Raw genomic sequence first — 17,925 nt, 5'->3', positions numbered from 1 at the left:
TTAATATTACTGTAAATGACTCACATGGATAACTGGAAGAGACCAAAAAGGAAACAGATATTCAGAAAGGGATTCATATAAAACACCATTGAGCACAACTCTCCCATCATAAATGGCTGTCAATTATAAAAGGGTGCTGTGTCAACAGATCAGCATTTTATGTGTAATTTTATGTTTAATGACAAAAACTGTAGACTCTACCTGTCACACATAGATGGATAAATAAGCCCCTCTCATTCATTGACCATCTGCTATTCACAAGGTAGAAGTCTTTAACCAGATCATAACTGAGTATATTAGCACAACAGAATGTGAGCACTGGGGGAAAAGAGCTCTTTAAATGATCAGACATAAAATATTTAATGAACTAGAAAGATACATTCTTTTAGGAATTTGGTAACACATCAGTCAGTTTTAACACAGCAGGAAAATTTGTTTTGCCCTTTATGATACAAATGTGGTGGAAAATATGGGATTGTTTGATAATTATTACAGTTGGTGAGCTTGTTTTTACAACATTTTATTAACAGAAAATGGTAGTCATTGAAGCTGAAACTGTCCAGGAAAAAGTGTCAGTTATAACAAACTTTCTATTTTGAAAATATTTGAAAAACAAATGCTCCATTCCAACATTTTAAAAAGGAAATATTTGATTTTTGTGTTGAAAATGTTTGAAGTATAAATTTAAGTTAACTTATAATAAAATTTTGGATGTTAAGGTAACTTGCAGCCAAATAAGAAACTCAATATGCAAATGAAATGTTTTGAAAATACTGACATGAAACACTTCACTCTATCTCATCTTAATTCTTTTATCCATATTTTCAGCTCATGACTTTTTAAAAAATATTTTGGCTTAACTGAATTACTAAATTAAAAATATTGAAATGAGAACATTTTTCACAAGGCAGAAACACTGTTTTCAATCCATGATAGTTATGAGAGAGCTGCTGCATGCTGGAAAGGTGCCATTTTATATTTAATATAGTTGAGAAACCAGATCTAACAGGTTATCTTATAGAATCCTCATTGTTGAGAACTGTGCATTTTTTTCTCCTCATGATTATAATTCAAGACAGCATTCCTAATTAATAACACTCTTAAGGATGTGGTTAATTTCAGAAAGAGGACAGGGGATTGTGAAGATCAAAAAAGAAGACATACAAGTTTAGAAGATGGGGGGACGGGACGGGACGGGACACCAAACACTGGGGACACCAAAGTGGCCTTGATTTTTATTGGGCCATCTGTACTCCACAATAATAAATAAGATATAAATATATAAAGTCAATTTTTCTATTGCAGAACAAATGAACAGCACAAAAAGTAATCACGATTAAAGGCTACACAATAGGGGAAGTACTACTACTACTTGGCTGCATATTTCCCAGTGTTTGAATATGACAACACAGGGGTTGACAACCAACAGCCCACCAGCTGAATTCACCTCCTAAAGAGGTTGGATCTAGCACATGCTAGGATCCATGTTTTACAAAGGCAAAACATGTATCCCTGTTCCAGCCCAGCCATTGAAACTACTCCAAGTTCCACGTCCCGCATTTTACTAAGTGCTAGTCAATCCCCTTGCTGCCAGCTCCTATGGAAAGCTCCTGAAGCTCCATTGAATTTTGGCTCTGTGAAGGAGGCTGTTCTCTCCCCCAACACTATTAATTGTCCCTCAAAGCATTTTTCACAGGAGGCCACTTTGGAGGGTGAGGGAGAGAGATCTCCCCTTCTGCATAGGAACAGGGGTGCAGCAGGGGATGAGCAGCCTGCAGTGCTGTCCAGGTCACAAGAGGCAGTTAGTGTAAGCTTATGGCATATTACAAGCATATAATGTTTGTAAAGAGACTATAACTGTCACAACCCAAAGTTGTGATTTTGTGTTTTGTGAGTGCTTCGGCACTGCTAAATTATTTTCCCGCTAAATTGCAGCTTCTTTGCACGGTGGAGTTTTCTGCTGCAGAAGAGAACCCCGGTGCAATGGAGAATTCCCGCCATTTGTATTGAAATTTGAGCCACATTATTGGATCACATTAAATTATGCATACGTGGCGGCTAGCAATTGACTTGCTAGCCGTATAAAGAGCTTGGGTGGTTTCCGCCCAAGTCGGAGTTAGAGTTCGAGAGAGAGAGAGAAAAACCTTCGCCTTGCGTGAAGATCTCTAAGCGCTGCAGATCCTTACCGACCCAATGCATTTCTTAAAAGGCAACAGGGGCCTGATCAGCCTCTGGCCTCTCCCCATCACCTATTGATTCCTAGACGTACCTCTCCCTGCGCGCAAAAGAGACGGATCCACAGAGCTTCGACAACTCCGTAGGAGATCGAGCTTGTCGTAATCCTCAAACGAGGATTTAAGCGGAGCTGTGCCTAGAAAACTGTCCAGCCTACACCATGACCATCTTTGGTATAAGTAAACAATCTTGAATCAACCACTACGCGTGCGTGACTAATTCTAGCTCGCCCCCGGTTTTCTCCGACCCCGCGTGCCCGGGCTGCTGGCCACAGCCTGCGTGTGCAAGACGGGCCACGGATCGCTCCCGGCCCGCACAATAACAATGTGAGTTAGGAAAGAAGTTATCTTGATTCCACTTTACAGACCCTTTTTTCTGTTATTTTATCAGTAGTGTAACACTACTAAACCTTAACTATAGCAGTTAACCTATAAGGATATTTTTATTTTATAGCTTTTTGTCTTTTCTCATTTATTGTTTAAGAGTCTTAGCTGACAAGGGATACTGGGATGACTGGGACAATGAGGCTGTCCTTTGGCTACTTATGTAATGGTCATTGAAAAGAATATGCTTGTAACTTAGTGTAAACTCAAGAGTAACCATTTTTTGTATAAGATGAAGGCGGAGATCAATTGTTTATGTTCAAGTATGTGAAATGTCAATTTCCACTGGGATTCTGTCATCTGGATACCTAGGTCTTCATTCCCCTTTAGTTGTAAATGGTCTGTATCAGGTTTGTTATGTGATATTATATATTCATAGATTCATGTCACAGAATGGGGGACCAATATAATAGAGCTCATCAAGGGCTAAGAAACTAATTTTATCGCTCATGTTTCAATGGACAGCTATGTCCCTTTTTCTGAGACAAGTACTTTGGGTCTAGAATTGGAGTTGGCAGATATCTTAGAGGACTGGAGGGTTAGGTAGCATTTTTCGGGAGGGAATATAAAGTCTGAGTTCTGCCTGAAGACAGGTACCTTATCTAATTAAGGCCCCTTATTTGTTTAAGGCAGGGAAGCAACTTTTTGAGGCTTGGAAAGAAAGAATGACATCTGAGGCTCTAACTTCAAGTGAATAAGGCTTGAGAGAGGTCTCCCTAAAGAGCCAGGTAGAGAAGGTCCAGGTAAAGAAAGTAAAAAACAGAGCACTGCAAACCTTGAGGGAAACCAGTTAACCACCAGACATACCCAGGGAGCTGGCTTAGTTTCATCACAACTCAGTACATACCAAGAAAGGGATTCTCAGCCATAGAAAGGTAGCAAGTGGCTGCTCAGTTCCAGCCTGCAGGGAAGAAAACCTAGTTACCATTTTGTTAACTGTGTTAAGCTCCAATAATGTTATGAACTTTTTAATATTGTTTAGAACAGGGGTAGACAAAACATGGCCAGCAGACTGGATCTGGCTTGCCAATTGATTGTATCCAGCCCACAACTGCCCCTCCAGTGCTCCACATGGAGCTGAGCCCCACCCAGGGGGGCCTGCACCACACTCCCACTTGCATATGCCCCACACCTGCTGATGACCCTGGCCCTGGCCCTGGCCCTGGCCCTGGCCCTAGCCTTGGTCCTGGCCTTGGCCCTGGCCTTGGCCAGCAGGCACAGTTTCCCAGTAGCCTTCCACCCACTCCACCTATGCTGGAAGTGGAGCCCTGACACTGAGGCAACAGCTTCTCAGGTACAGCTTTCCCACACCTGGTTAGGTATGTGGTGCCTGATATGCATCCCCATAGCCCCCACTGCTTCCCTGAGCTACCTGCTTCCTGGAGCGATGCAGCAGTGGCAGGATGAGGAGGAGTTTGAGCCACTGGAGGTGGGGAGAGCCAAGCAGTACCTAAGTGGCTGCAGCAGTAGCATCAGCAGCCTTGCCAGGAAGTTGCGCATGCTGTCCAGAGCCAGAGTTGGGGTAGTGCCATTGGTGAACACAGGACAGGTGCGGGCAGGAGAGCACATGGGCTGCCCTGGGTGGGAGCAGATGTGGCTCAGCCCCATGAGGAGTGCTGCAGTGGCAGCCAAAGGCCAGATGGTGGTGGGGCACAGACTGCAACTGCACTTGCACCACACTGCCTGGACAAAACCTTCTGCATATGTCCCCTGCCCCCTCTCCCCATCCCCAAGTAGCTCCCAGGACATAGCACATGAGCAACCCCCCACATATGCACTACCACACCCCTCCACATACACACCGTCCCACCCTCATCCCCTCATACACACACTGCACACCCACCCCACACTCCCCCATGCACAACCCACTCCCAGGCACACCCCACACCCATCCACACACCCGTCTTTCACACACACAATGTACAAGAGTAAGAATTTATTTTGAGCTACTATGTAACCACCTACTCAAAAGAACATAAATCAGGATAAAAATATTTTTTTAATAAAATTAAAACATGTTATAGTAGATGTAGTACAGGGGACAACCTGGTAGGAGAACTGCAGATTCATGGTCACCCTAGGGACAGTGACTATCAATTAATTGAATTCACCATACAGCATAGGGTGGGAAAGATAACTAGTAGGGTGGAAGTGCTTGACTTTAGAAAGGCTAACTTCAGTGTGCTCAGGAGTTTAGTCAATGATGCACTACAGGTTAGGAGTGTTGGTGAGATAGAAGTCCAGGAAGGGTGGTCATTCTTGAATTGATCCTTTGGGGAGGGAGACAATCACAGAGGGAGACAATCCTATTGTGAGGGAAAGGGGGCAAAGGGGCAAAAAACCTCCTTGGCTAAAGAGAGAAATCCAGGGAAGACTAAGGGCAAAAATGAGGCACATAGGAAGTGGAAGCAGGAAGAAGCTACAAAGGATAACTATGCCTACTTGGCCCACACTTGCAGGGAGACAATAAGAAAGGACAAAGCAACTACAGAGCTAAGGCTGGCAACAGGAATTAAAGACAACAAAATGTCATTTTTTAGGTATGTAGGGAGTAAAAGACAGGTGCAGGGCAGCATAGGACCACTACTGAACAAGCAGGAGCAGTTAGTGACAGACAGGGGAGACAAAGATGAGCTCTTCAATGAGTGTTTTGCTTCAGTGTTCCTAAATGAGGATCAAGACAAGTCTTCTAATGTGTTCTTACATGGGCATCAGAGGGACACCAGCCCACCAATTGTTGATGCTGACTTGGTGCAGAGACACTTGGATGGACTGGATGTGTCCAAGTCAGCAGGCCTGGATGAGCTGCACCCAAGGGTGCTGAAGAAACTGGCTGGTATCATAGTAGAACCACTGGCATGGCTGTGTGAACATTCATGGTGCTTGGGTCAGGTCCTGGAGGACTGGAAAAGGCCCAATGTGGTCCCTATTTTCAAGAAGGGGAGGAAGGAGGATCTGAGTAATTATAGGCCAGTTAGCCTCACCTCTATCCTTGGGAAAGTCTTTGAAAAAATTGTTAAGGATCATATTTATGGGAGTCCAGTGGGAAAAATAATGCAGCAGGGCAACCAGCATGGATTCATAGCAGGTAGATCATGCCTGACTAATCTTGTTTCTTTTTATGACCAGGTAACAAAACACTTAAACACAGGAGTAGAGGTAGATGTCATTTACTTGGATTTTAGGAAGGCCTTTGATACGGTATCTCATCCCTTTCTCATGAACAAATTAAGAGGCTGTGACTTAGATGATTACACAGTCTGATGGGTGGCAAACTGGCTTGGGGGGTCGCAAGCAGAGAGTGGTGGTGGATGGGTTGGTATCAACCTGGAAGAATGTGAGCAATGGGGGTCCACAGGGCTTGGTCCTTAGACCTGTACTCTTCTATGTCTTCATCAGTGACTTGGATGTGGGTGTGAAGTGTACTCTAAGTTTGTGGATGATACTAAATTGTGGGGTGAAGTGAACACACTGGAGGGTAGGGAAAGATTGCAGTCAGACCTGGACAGGTTGGAAAAGTGGGCAGAACACAATAGGATGCAGTTCAACAAGGACAAGTGCAGAGTGCTACACCTAGGACATAAAAATATCCAGCACACTTAATGGCTGGAGAATGACCCTCTCAGGAACACAGAAGCGGAAAGGGATCTCAGAGTCATAGTGGACTCCAAGATGAGTCATGGGGATAGTTCTATCAAGCCTTCAGTCAGCGTAGATGTAGTTAGGGGTCTTCTGGAAGGGCTAGACATTTTTAAATCTTCAGGTCCAGATGCACCCAAGGGTGTTGAGGGAGCTGGCAGGGGTCATCGCGGAGCCCTTGGCCCTGCTGTATGAGCATTTGTGGTCACCTGGCCTGGTGCCAGGGGGTTGGAAACTGGCTAATGTGTCCCAATTTTCAAGAAGGGGAGGAAGGAGGACCCAAGTAACTATAGGCCTGTAAGCCTCACCTCGGTGCCTGGGAAGATCTTGGAGAGAATCATCAAGGAGCACATGTATGGGGGGCCTGCAGGGGAGATCATGCTCAGGGGCAATCAGCATGGGTTCATCAAAGGCAGGTCCTGCCAGACCAACATGATTGCCTTTTATGACCAGGTAACTAAATCCCTGGATGATGATAGTCTTTCTAGACTTTAAGAAGGCCTTTGACACTGTCTCTCACCCCATGTTCATCAATAAATTAAGCGACTGCGGCATTGATGCCTGCACAGTTGGATGGGTAAAAAATTGGCTGATGTGGGGCACCCAGAAAGTAGCGGTGGATGGGTTGTACTCAACCTGGCGAGATGTGAGCAGTGGAGTACCCCAGGGCTCGGTCCTCGGGCCTGCACTGTTTAACATCTTCATCAGCGACTTGGACGAGGGGGTGGAAAGCACGCTGTCCAAGTTTGCTGATGACACTAAGATGTGGGGTGAGGTGGACACACTTGAAGGGAAAGAGAGGCTGCAACTAGATTTAGACAGACTACAAAAGTGGGCAGCTGAGAATAGGATGGGGTTCAACGTAGACAAATGCAGGGTGCTGCACCTTGGGAGAAGGAATCCACAGCATACATACAGGCTGGAGAGTTCCCTTCTTGAAAGCATAGAGGCAGAAAGGGATCTTGGAGTCATCAGTGACTCCAAAATGAACATGAGCCACCAATGCCAGCCTGCAGCCAGGAAGGCCAGCCATACCTTGTCATTCATCCAAAGGTGCATGTCAAGCTGGTCCAGAGAAGTGATACTCCCCCTCTATGCGTCTTTGGTCAGGCTGCAGTTGGAGTACTGCGTCCAGTACTGGGCGCCGCACTTCAAAAGGGATGTGGCCAGCCTGGAGAGGGTTCAGAGGAGGGCCACCCGCTTGGTGAGAGGGCAGCAGGACAGGCCCTACGAGGAGAGACTGAGGGACCTGAAGCTGTTCAGCCTCAGCAAGAGGAGGCTGAGGGGGGACCTGGTGGCTGCCTACAAGCTCATCAGGGGAGATCAACAGCAAATAGGCAGAGCCCTTTTCTCCCCAGCACCACCTGGGGTGATGAGGAACAATGGTAATAAGCTGATGGAGAATAGGTTTAGGTTAGAGATCAAAAGGCAATATTTTACAGCTAGGGTGGCCAAAATCTGGAACCAACTTCCCAGGGAAGTGGTCCTTGCCCCTACCTTGGGCAAATTCAAGAGGAGGTTGGACGATCACCTGTCTGGGGTCTTGTGAACCCAGCATTCATTCCTGCCTGTGTCAGGGGGTCAGGCTAGGTGATCTGTTCAGGTACCTCCTGACCCTAGCTACTATGAAACTATGAATAAACATTTGTCGTCAGTGTGACTAAATCATCAGCAAAGCTAACTGCACTTTATTACACATTAGCAGATGCATGACAAATAGATCCAAGGAGGTGATACTTGCCCTCTATGTGGCATTGGTCAGACTGCAGTTGGAGTACTGCATCCAGTTTTGGGCACCATACTTTAAGAAGTATGGAGCTTAAGGATGTGGATAAGCTCAAGAGGGTCCAGAGGAGGGCCACTCGTATGGTTAAGTCTAATGAGTAGAGACTGAGGGACCTGGATCTCTTCAGCCTCCACAAGAGAAGGCTGAGAGGTGATCTTGTGATCTACAAATTCATTAGTGGCAGGCAGCAAAGAATTGGAGATGCTCTGTTCACCAGGGCGCCTCTTGGGGAACAAGGAACAAAAGTCACAAACTAACAGAGAGCAGATTTAGGCTGGACATCAGGAAGAACTTCTTCATGGTAAGGGTGGCCAAAATTTGGAATGGGCTTCCTAAGGAAGGTGGTACTCTCCCCTACCTTGGGGGTCTTTAAGAGAAAGCTGGATAGGCATCTGGCTGGGGTCATCTGACCCCAGCACTCTTTCCTGCCTAGGCAGGGGTTCAGACTCGATGATCTGTTGAGGTCCCTTCCGACCCTAGCATCTATGAATCAGTTTCATTTTTAGTATATGATTTTTTTAACTATAATTTATAAAAAAATATTTTTTTCTGAAAGACTTTGTGTGTGGGGGGGCTCTTGACAGCTCACCAAAACTTGTTGAGTGGCCCTCCACCTGAAATAATTGTCCACCCCTGGTTTAGAAGAACACACACTATTGAACTTCACTGCATTCCTTCTAATTTATGCTAAGCTAAATAAATAATTTATGCTAAACTACTGCCAAGCTAGTAGTTCCTGATTTGTTTTGTGATCCTTGGATGTATCATTCCTGCCTGAAGTCAACAACTCTTAGATGTTAGTGGTCCATTTAATTGTCAAACCACCAAAACCCCTCTAAGTGTTTCTGGAGGGTCTAAAGGGTTTCTGAGGGTCATGGTTTCTGTTCCTCATGGTTACTGATTCTAACCAAATTCTAGGTATCTGTGCTCACAAAGACTCAGTTGTAGACATGTCAGAGACAAGGAGTTGGTTGTATTATGCATATTGTCAATTAAATTAAATTTAAACTTGGCTGCTGTTGCTTCCAGTTTAACAAATCTAAAGTTATCTTTGTAGTAAATTCTCTTTCAAGTATTCTCACAAAATAATCTAGTTAATTCACTGCAGATCTGCATAGAAGTCTCTGTCTAACCCAAACTTGTCATAATTATCTTTACCCTTGTTACAACAATCCTGAAGATTTAAAGGCCTTGAGTAGCATGGAAACATAACTATTTCATTTGCAGTATGTAGTATAAACTTGTCTGTAGGATATATAGACAAATGTATCATGAATCCTTTGTGGAATCTTGGTTTATGTGGTGCTTATGGATGATTATTATATTGAAGAGTCAAGCTGGAACATTCCAGTTGATGCATATTTTTTTCCAGGTGGAATTTCTCGTGGGTGGGCAGATAAGACACTTCAAATCTAAATCTGAACACCTGTGAATCTTGGCTCTTTGCATAGATGTCAACTTAAAGAAAAAAAAAATAGTTGGCATATTGTCAAAAATATTCCTCAAAAATATTTTTTTGCATTCAAGCACAGGGACATGGGTTTATTCTAAACTAAAGTAAATGCCTCTGCATGGAATTCAATTTCCAGGTGCAGTAATAATGAGGCTCAGCAGGAAGACCTAGAAATAGAATTATTAAGAGTAAGAGCTAAAGACTGTAGGAGCCTCTTGTATTGTAGGGTCTGGAGGTACTAAAGACAGCCTTTCAAGTAATCAGACCCTCTGTGCTTTTTTACTGTAGACCTCTTGAAAACTAGTTTAGTCTCTTAAGTAGTCTGCTGCTACTTTAAAGATAAGTGCATAAAAATGGCCAAATAGTTTCTCCATACCAATGGTCTAAAATAGCAGTAAGACAGGGTTATTTTAAAAGTTTCTGATCCATTTTTGTTAATTCAGTGTCTAGTTCAGTGGAACAGCCACAGTGGTGATCAACTTCAAATATTCAAAACAGGATAACAGAGCCCCTGAAATAATACTGTTATCAGTGGCATCTCTTGTATAAGAAGTTCCTAAAATTGGTGTTTCCGTCAAGTAAACAGTAAAATAAAATGAGTTATGTAATTTATGTTCTCCTTTCATATAAAAATAATGATAACTTTGATAAATAATCTGTAATTATATGACTGAATTATGCAGACCACTGGGACTCAAAGTCATTTGGGATCATTAGCACTTATTAAAAAAAAAAAGACTAATGAGTTTTATAATTTAACCACTGTTTTGGTCTCTGTACCTTTATACTTCAGATTCTAAAATGAATCATGTAGGCATTTCACTTCCATACACCATTCCCAACTTTATGAATTATAAGATAAATGAAAAGCTTATAGTAAAGGTACAGAGAAACTCCAAGATGACTGAGGACACAGAACATCTTCCATACAAAGAAGGACTTGAAGAGGCTGGGATTTTTTTAGCTTGAAAAAGAGAAAAGTGAGAGGTCATGATATGAGTCAATAAAAAGCAGGTGCATGAAAAAAAAAGAATATGGAACTGTGATATACCATGTCTCATAATGTTAGAACTAGAGACTTAGGAATATAATTTACTGCTGGTGACTTAGAGAGGAATACAGGAGATGGGTCACTCTACACATGTCCTATTTCTAATGCCCTTGGTTTTAAGCATCCACCACTTGCCACTGTCACAAACAGGTTGCTGGGTTATATGGACTTTGACTCACTACAGTGATTCTTGTATTCCTAAATCCTTGTCTTTTGTGGACCGGAAAGTATGAACAGAAACAGGGAAAAAAAATGACAGTTAAAAGCAACTGAAAATGTTGAATAGAAAATGTATGGATTCTTAAATATATTTGTTATTATAGGCTGCAAGAGTGAGTCATTAAAGAATTAATAGCAAATCTATAATGTAAGAGTTTAGTAGATCTCTCTTTTTTCACTCTTCTCTAATGAACTCAGAGCTCATCAATAATTGGAAAAAATGTACTTCACACTCAGGGATTGGATTTACAATTCATTTACACTGGTGCAATTTTCCTTTACACCCATGTAAAAAAAAAATGAATGCCCACGTACTGTATAGCATTAAATGGTGTAACTTACTCTGGTTACTTACCCCACCCATGACTGGACCATGGGTATAGACGGCTATACCTTGTACAGGAGAGATCGAGTAGATAAAAGGGGCGGGGGTGTAGCTCTCTATGTTAAGGAAAGCTACGTGACCCTGCAAGCTGATGTTGGCAACCAGGGTGGACAACTGGAGACCCTCTGGGTTAAAATCTGTGGGGAACATGGCACAGGGGAGACAACCATGGGAGTCTACTACAGACCTCCCACCCAAAGTCAAGAGCTTAACCAGGAGTTTGCCCGGGAACTGGCTGAGGTCACATGCTCCAGGACCATGGTTGTCATGGGTGACTTCAACTACCCAGACATCTCATGGGAGGATCACTCAGCAAAATCTGGGCAGTCGCAAAGTTTCCTATTGTGCATGGATGACCTCTACCTGACTCAAGAAGTCTATGGGCCAACAAGAGAAAAAGTACTGCTCAACTTGGTACTGGCTACTAGGGATGACCTAATCAGTGAACTAGTGATTGATGGGAAGCTGGGTGACAGCGACCACGAGCTAATCACCTTCACCATCCACTGTAAAGCTGGCAAGTCAGTCAGCAACACTGAAGTCCTTGACTTCAGGAAAGCCAACTTTGACAAGCTCAGGAGGTTTGTCAGTGAGGCCCTAAGGGACCATGACCCCAGGGGGAGGGGAGTTCAGGAAGAGTGGTTGCTCCTCAAGGAAGCGATCCTCAGTGCACAAGCTAATTCTATTCCATCTCAGAGGAAAGGCAGCAAGAGGGCACAGCAGACCCCTGGCTCTCCAGGGATCTAGCAGACCTCCTGAAGCTAAAAAGAAAGGCCTACTAAGGATGGAAGACAGGCTTCACCTCCAAGGAGAAATATTCTGCACTGGTTCGCTCCTGCAGGAAGCAAACTAGGAAAGCCAAGGATGCAACTCAGCTCCAACTAGCTTCGAGCATCAAGGACAAAAAAAAAGTCCTTTTCAGATATGTGGGGAGCCAGAGGAAAAGCAAGGGCAACACTGGACCCCTGCTGAACCAGATGGCACAACTGACAACTGACACCCAGGAAAAAGCCAACCTATTAAATGGGTACTTTGCTTCAGTCTTTCATCAGTCCCATGGGACTCCCATGCCCACGATGGGACAGGGAGGTCCAGGTGAGGGAGATCCCCTGCCCTCCATCAATGCTGACCTCGTGAAAGAACACCTTGAGAGGCTGGATACCTTCAAGTCAGCTGGCCCTGACAATCTATACCCCAGGATACTCAAGAAGCTGACGAGCATCATAGCCCAGCCCCTGGTGTGGATCTTTAAGAATTCCTGGTGCTCTGGTATAGTGCCTGAAGACTGGAAGAAGGCAAATGTGGTGCTTTATCTTCAAGAAAGGGAGGGAAGTGGATCTGGCAAACTATAGGCCAATCAGCCTGACTTCTATCCCAGGGAAGATCTTAGAAAAGTTTATTAAAGAGGCCATCCTTAATGGACTGGATGACACCAACATCCTGAGGGATAGCCAGCACTGGTTTGTTGTGGGTGGGTCTTGCTTGACCAATCTTATTTCTTTTTATGACCAGGTGACTTAATCACCTGGAGAAGGGAGAAGAGATTGATGTCATATATCTTGACTTCAAAAAGCCTTCGATCTGGTATCCCATGATCGCCTCTTGGCGAAACTGGCCAATTGTGGCCTTGGGTCCACCATGATCCACTGGGTGGGAAATTGACTCCGTGGTCAGACCCAGAGGGTGGTGATTGATGCAAGTCAATTGTCATGGTGCCCTGTGACCAGTGGGGTCCCCCAGGGCTCTGTCCTTGGATCCATATTGTTCAACATTTTCATTAATGATGTGGACACTGGAGTCAGAAGTGGACTGGCCAAGTTCACCGATGACAGACTTTGGGGCAAAGCATCCACACCTGAAGACAGGAGGGCGATCCAGGCTGACCTGAACAGGCTCAGCAAATGGGCAGACGAGAACCTGATGGTGTTTAACACCGAAAAATGCAAGGTTCTCCACCTTGGGAGGAAAAACCTGCAGCATTCTTATAGGTTCGGCAGTGCTACGCTGGCTAGTACTATGGAAGGAAGAGATTTGGGGGTCATCATTGACCACAAGATGAACATGAGCCTGCAATGTGATGCTGCAGCTAGTATAGTGAGCAAAACGCTGGCTTGCATCCATAGATGCTTCTCAAGCAAATCCTGGGACATCATTCTCCCCTTGTACTCGGCCTTGGTGAGGCCACAGCTGGAGTACCGCATCCAGTTTTGGGCCCTGCAATTCAAAAAGGATGTGGAGAAGCTTGAGAGAGTCCAGAGAAGAGCCACGCGCATGATCAGAGGTCAGGAAAACAGACCTTATGACGACAGGCTGAGAGCTATGAGGCTCTTTAGCCTGGAAAAGCGCAGGCTCAGGGGTGATCTGATGGCCACCTATAAGTTTATCAAGGGTGACCATCAGTATCTGGGGGAACGTTTGTTCACCAGAGCGCCCCAAGGGATGACGATGTTGAATGGTTATAAACTACCGCAAGACTGATTCAGGCTGGACATAAGGAAGAATTTCTTTACTGTCCGAGCTCCAAGGTCTGGAATAGCCTGCCATTGAGGGTGGTTCAAGCACCTACACTGAACACCTTCAAAAGTAAATTGGATGCTTATGTTTCTGGGATCCTATGACCCCAGCTGACTTCCTGCCCTTCGGGCAGGGGCCTTGACTCGATGATCTTACGAGGTCCCTTCCAGCCCTAATGTCTATGAAATCTATGATAAATTCCAGAGTAACCTAGTAGTTCCACACTTCCCTTTACAAAATATCCTTATTAATACCATAAAGTATTTCATCAGGAAACAGTAATGGATTTTTCCAGAAAAGTTACACATTATACTTAGACCATAATAAGGGTACTTAAAATGTGAGCATCTACACAGATCAGGCATGGGTCTACCTTCAAGAGGCTTTTCACTGTGCTAGTGACTTAAGGCACCTGATTAGTGCTACAGTGTTTGCCTAGTGCCGGTGATTGTGTTTGGGGGTCCCCCTTCCTGCCATATGGTGTGTGATTGTTGTTTTTTTATTTCTTCTCTCTTCCCTTTTCCTTTTCCCTTTGTCTTCTCTCTCTCTCTCTCTCTCTTTCTTCTTTTCTTTACTTCCCACTTCTGGAGTGACTGGGTAATGGGGCTTGCTCTGGGTGGGGCTGGTTTAGGTACATTAGGGGCAGGGGAGGGTAGGCAACCTTATAAAAAGACAGCCCCTAGCAAACAATGGAGCAGTGAACACAGAACCACAAAAAGACAGGGAGTTTGCTTAGAGAGTACACCCAAGGAGAGAGCTAGGGAACTGGAGACTCTGTGCCTGTTCGTGGGTGCGTAGCCAAGGACCTGGTGTGGATGTTTGGTTTGCAGGTTCTTGTGGCATGCCTTTTCCCCCTACCGTCCCCTCCCCCCACCCCACTTTTTTTTTGGTCCGTATAACATAGGTGTTCTCCAGGGAGCAAAGGAGGCACAAATGGAGTCTGGGTCAGCTGTTGTGACCTGTATGGGATGTGCCATGTTAGTATTCCTCCCAGAGGGTCAGGAGCATTTCATCTACACCAAGTGTCTACACTGGTGTCTACCTTGGAAAAGAATATTCACAGGTTAGAAGCATGCGTATCCATGCTGCATTGCATCCAGGACCAGGAAAATTACTTGGACAAGAGTTACAAATGGATGGTACAGAAAGGGCCAAAAGGCAATGAAAAGAAGTGGCAGCATGTGACTACTCAAAGAAGTTGGGCCCCCAGGATTGAAGAGGAATGGATTTCAGCAACCACTTTCAAGCACTCTGCAGTGGGACTGCTGAGGAAGAGACAGAGGAGAGGACATCTTCAGGCATGAGGCAGAGGAAACAGCAGCCTAGTGAGGAGGAATTGCAAATCCCCAAGGACAGGGGCTCCAGGACCACTTCACCAAGAAGAAAGAGAAGAGTGGTGGTGATTGGTGACTCCCTTCTGCAAGGGACAGAGGCAGAAATTTGTCATCCAGACTTGGGAGCCTGGGAGTTGTGCTACCTGCCTGGAGTCTGAATTAAGGATGTCACAGAGAACTGGCCAAAGCTCATCCATCCTTTGGACCACTACCTCTTCCTGTTTGTCCATGTAGGTACCAATTATACTTCCAGAAATGCCCTGGGCAGATCAGAGGTGACTATGAGGCTCTTGGCAGAAGGATTAATAAGGTTAGAAAACAAGTGGTTTTTTCATCACTTCTTCCTGTGCAAGGCAGGGGTCTAGGCAGAGACCACCATACCCTGGAAGTGAATGTGTGGCTGTGATGGAAGTTCTTGGGAGAAGGACTAATGTCAAGAGATGGGATTCATCTGACAATGGGCAAGAGCATCTTTGGCCATCATCTGGAGAACCTAGTAACAAGGGCTTTAAAGAAGTTTCCACAGGGAATGATGATCAGAACTATCCAGTGCAAGAACACACAGTCCAGAGGGGAAAGAATTCAAAGAAGCAATTCAACTCTAGAAACAGGGCAGAGAGCTACAGGACTGCAACAAGTAGCGCAAAAGGGAAGCAAGGAGGTCAAAAGGCAAAATGCATCCAATGCAGGTACACAAATGCAAGATGTATGGAAAATATATAAGATGAATTGGAAGCTGCAGCCTGTGAAAAGAGGCATCACTGACACCTGGTGGGACAGCTCTTATGACTGGAATGTGAACATCAAGGGTTACACTCTGTTTCAGGAGGACAGGGTTGGGAGCAAAGGTGTTGGTGTTGCCTTGTATATCAGAAACACATTGGCTTGTTCCTTGGTTCAGGAGGAAGATGATGGACAAGCAGAATGCATTTGGGTGAAGATGAAAGGTGAAAGATGCAGCACCAATATAACAGTGAAGATTTATTATAGGCCATCTAATCATGAAGAGCTGGTAAATGTGGCACTCTTCAAGCAGGTGACAGATCTGCCCAAAAGCTGTGGGATGGTATTGATGGAAGACTTCAATTTTCTGGACATCTGCTGGAAGAACAATGCAGCCAAACATAAACTATCAACTGGTTCCTAACTTGTGTGGAGGACAGCTTTCTCTTCCAGAAGGTAGAGGATACAACTACGGGATTATCTATCTTCAATCTTGTCCTGACCAACAAACAATTGGTAAGGATGTAAAAGTGATGGATCGCTTGGGAGGAAGCAATTACTATATGATAGAATTCCAGATCCTCAGAAAACGAAAATATCAGGTCAACAAAATTAGCATGCTAGACTGGAAAAAGATGGATTTCATCTGACTCAAGGAGTTAATAGGCATGGTGTCATGGGAGGATAGATTGAAGAATTAAAGCACCCAGGAGGGTTGGAAGCTTCTAAAGGGCACAGTATTGGAAACAAGAAACTGTCCCAACATGATGGAAGCATAAGAAGAAAGGCAAGAGAAAAAGATGGCTGCACAAACATCTTCTAAAATGCCTCAAATGCAACAAGAATGCATACAGGCAATGGAAGAATGGGCAGGTGACCAAGGAAGCATATCAGGAAACAGCAAGAACATGCAGAGACAAAATTAGGAAGGCAAAGGTAAAAAATGAGCTGCAGCTGGCAAAGGAGGTTAAGGACAAGAAAAAGACACCAACAAGCCAGAGGAAACTCCTAGCCAAAGATACAAAGAAGGCAAAGCTACTCAACAGCTATTTTCATTCAGTCTTCACAAAAAAATTAAGCTGCAGCCAGACCCCTAATATGGATTATCTGGATAAGAAAGAGAGCAATCCAAAGGAGGAGATAACAAAAGAGACATTATTAATGATCTGCAAGATGGGATGCATTGCACATTCAGGAAGTTCACGGATGACACCAAGCTGGGGGCATAGTAAATATACTGGAGGGTAGGGCTAGGATTCAAAGTGACCTAGACAAATTGGAGGATTGGGCCAAAAGAAATCTCCTGAGGTTCAACAAGGACAGATGCAAAGTCTTGCACTTAGGAGGGAAGAATCCCATGCATACTACAGCCTGGGGACTGACTGGCTAAGCAGCAGCTCTGCAGAAAATGACCTGGGGGGGTTATAGTGGACAATAAGCTGTATATGAGTCAACAGTGTGCCCTTGTTGCCAGGAAGGCTAACAGCATACTGGTCCGCATTAGTAGACGCGTTGCTAGCAGATCAAGGGAAGTAATTATACCTCTGTTCTTCTGTGGAGAGGCCATATTTGGAGTACTGTGTCCACTATAGAAAGGATGTGGACAAGATGGAGAGAGTACAGCAGAGAGCATTGAAAATGGTTCGGGGCCTGGTGCACATGACTTCTAAGGAAAGGCTGAGGGAACTGGGTTTATTTAGTTTAGAGAAGATAATGGAGAGGGGATTTGTTAGCAGCCTTTAACTACCTGAATGGTGGTTCCAAAGAGGATGGAACTAGACTGTTCTCAGTGGTGACAAATGACAGAACAAGGAGCAATGGTCTCAAGTTGCAGCAAGAGAGGTTTAGGTTCGATATTAGGAAAAACCATCTCACTAGGAGGGTGGTGAAGCACTGGAACAAGTTTCCTAGAGAAGTGATGGAATCTCTATCCTTGGAGGTTTTTTGGCCCAGCTTGACAGAGCCCTAACTGGAATGATCTACTTGGGGGTGGTCCTGCTTTGATCAGGGCATTGGACTAGATGACCTCCTGAGGTCCCTTCTGTGGTGGTCGAGTGGTAGGCCGGGCTGTGGCCAGTAGCCCCGAAATGGCAGGCGGGTACTTTTGACCAATGGAGCGGAATTAGGCACGGATGCGTATTGGTAACAAATAGATTGTTTACTTACACCACTGATGTATGGGCGCAGGCAGAGTTGACAGACT

This window comes from Alligator mississippiensis, chromosome 2 (assembly GCF_030867095.1).
Source record: "Alligator mississippiensis isolate rAllMis1 chromosome 2, rAllMis1, whole genome shotgun sequence".
NCBI lineage: Eukaryota > Metazoa > Chordata > Crocodylia > Alligatoridae > Alligator > Alligator mississippiensis.
The sequence above is the reverse complement of the archived record's forward strand: the minus strand, read 5'-3'. Positions refer to the sequence as shown.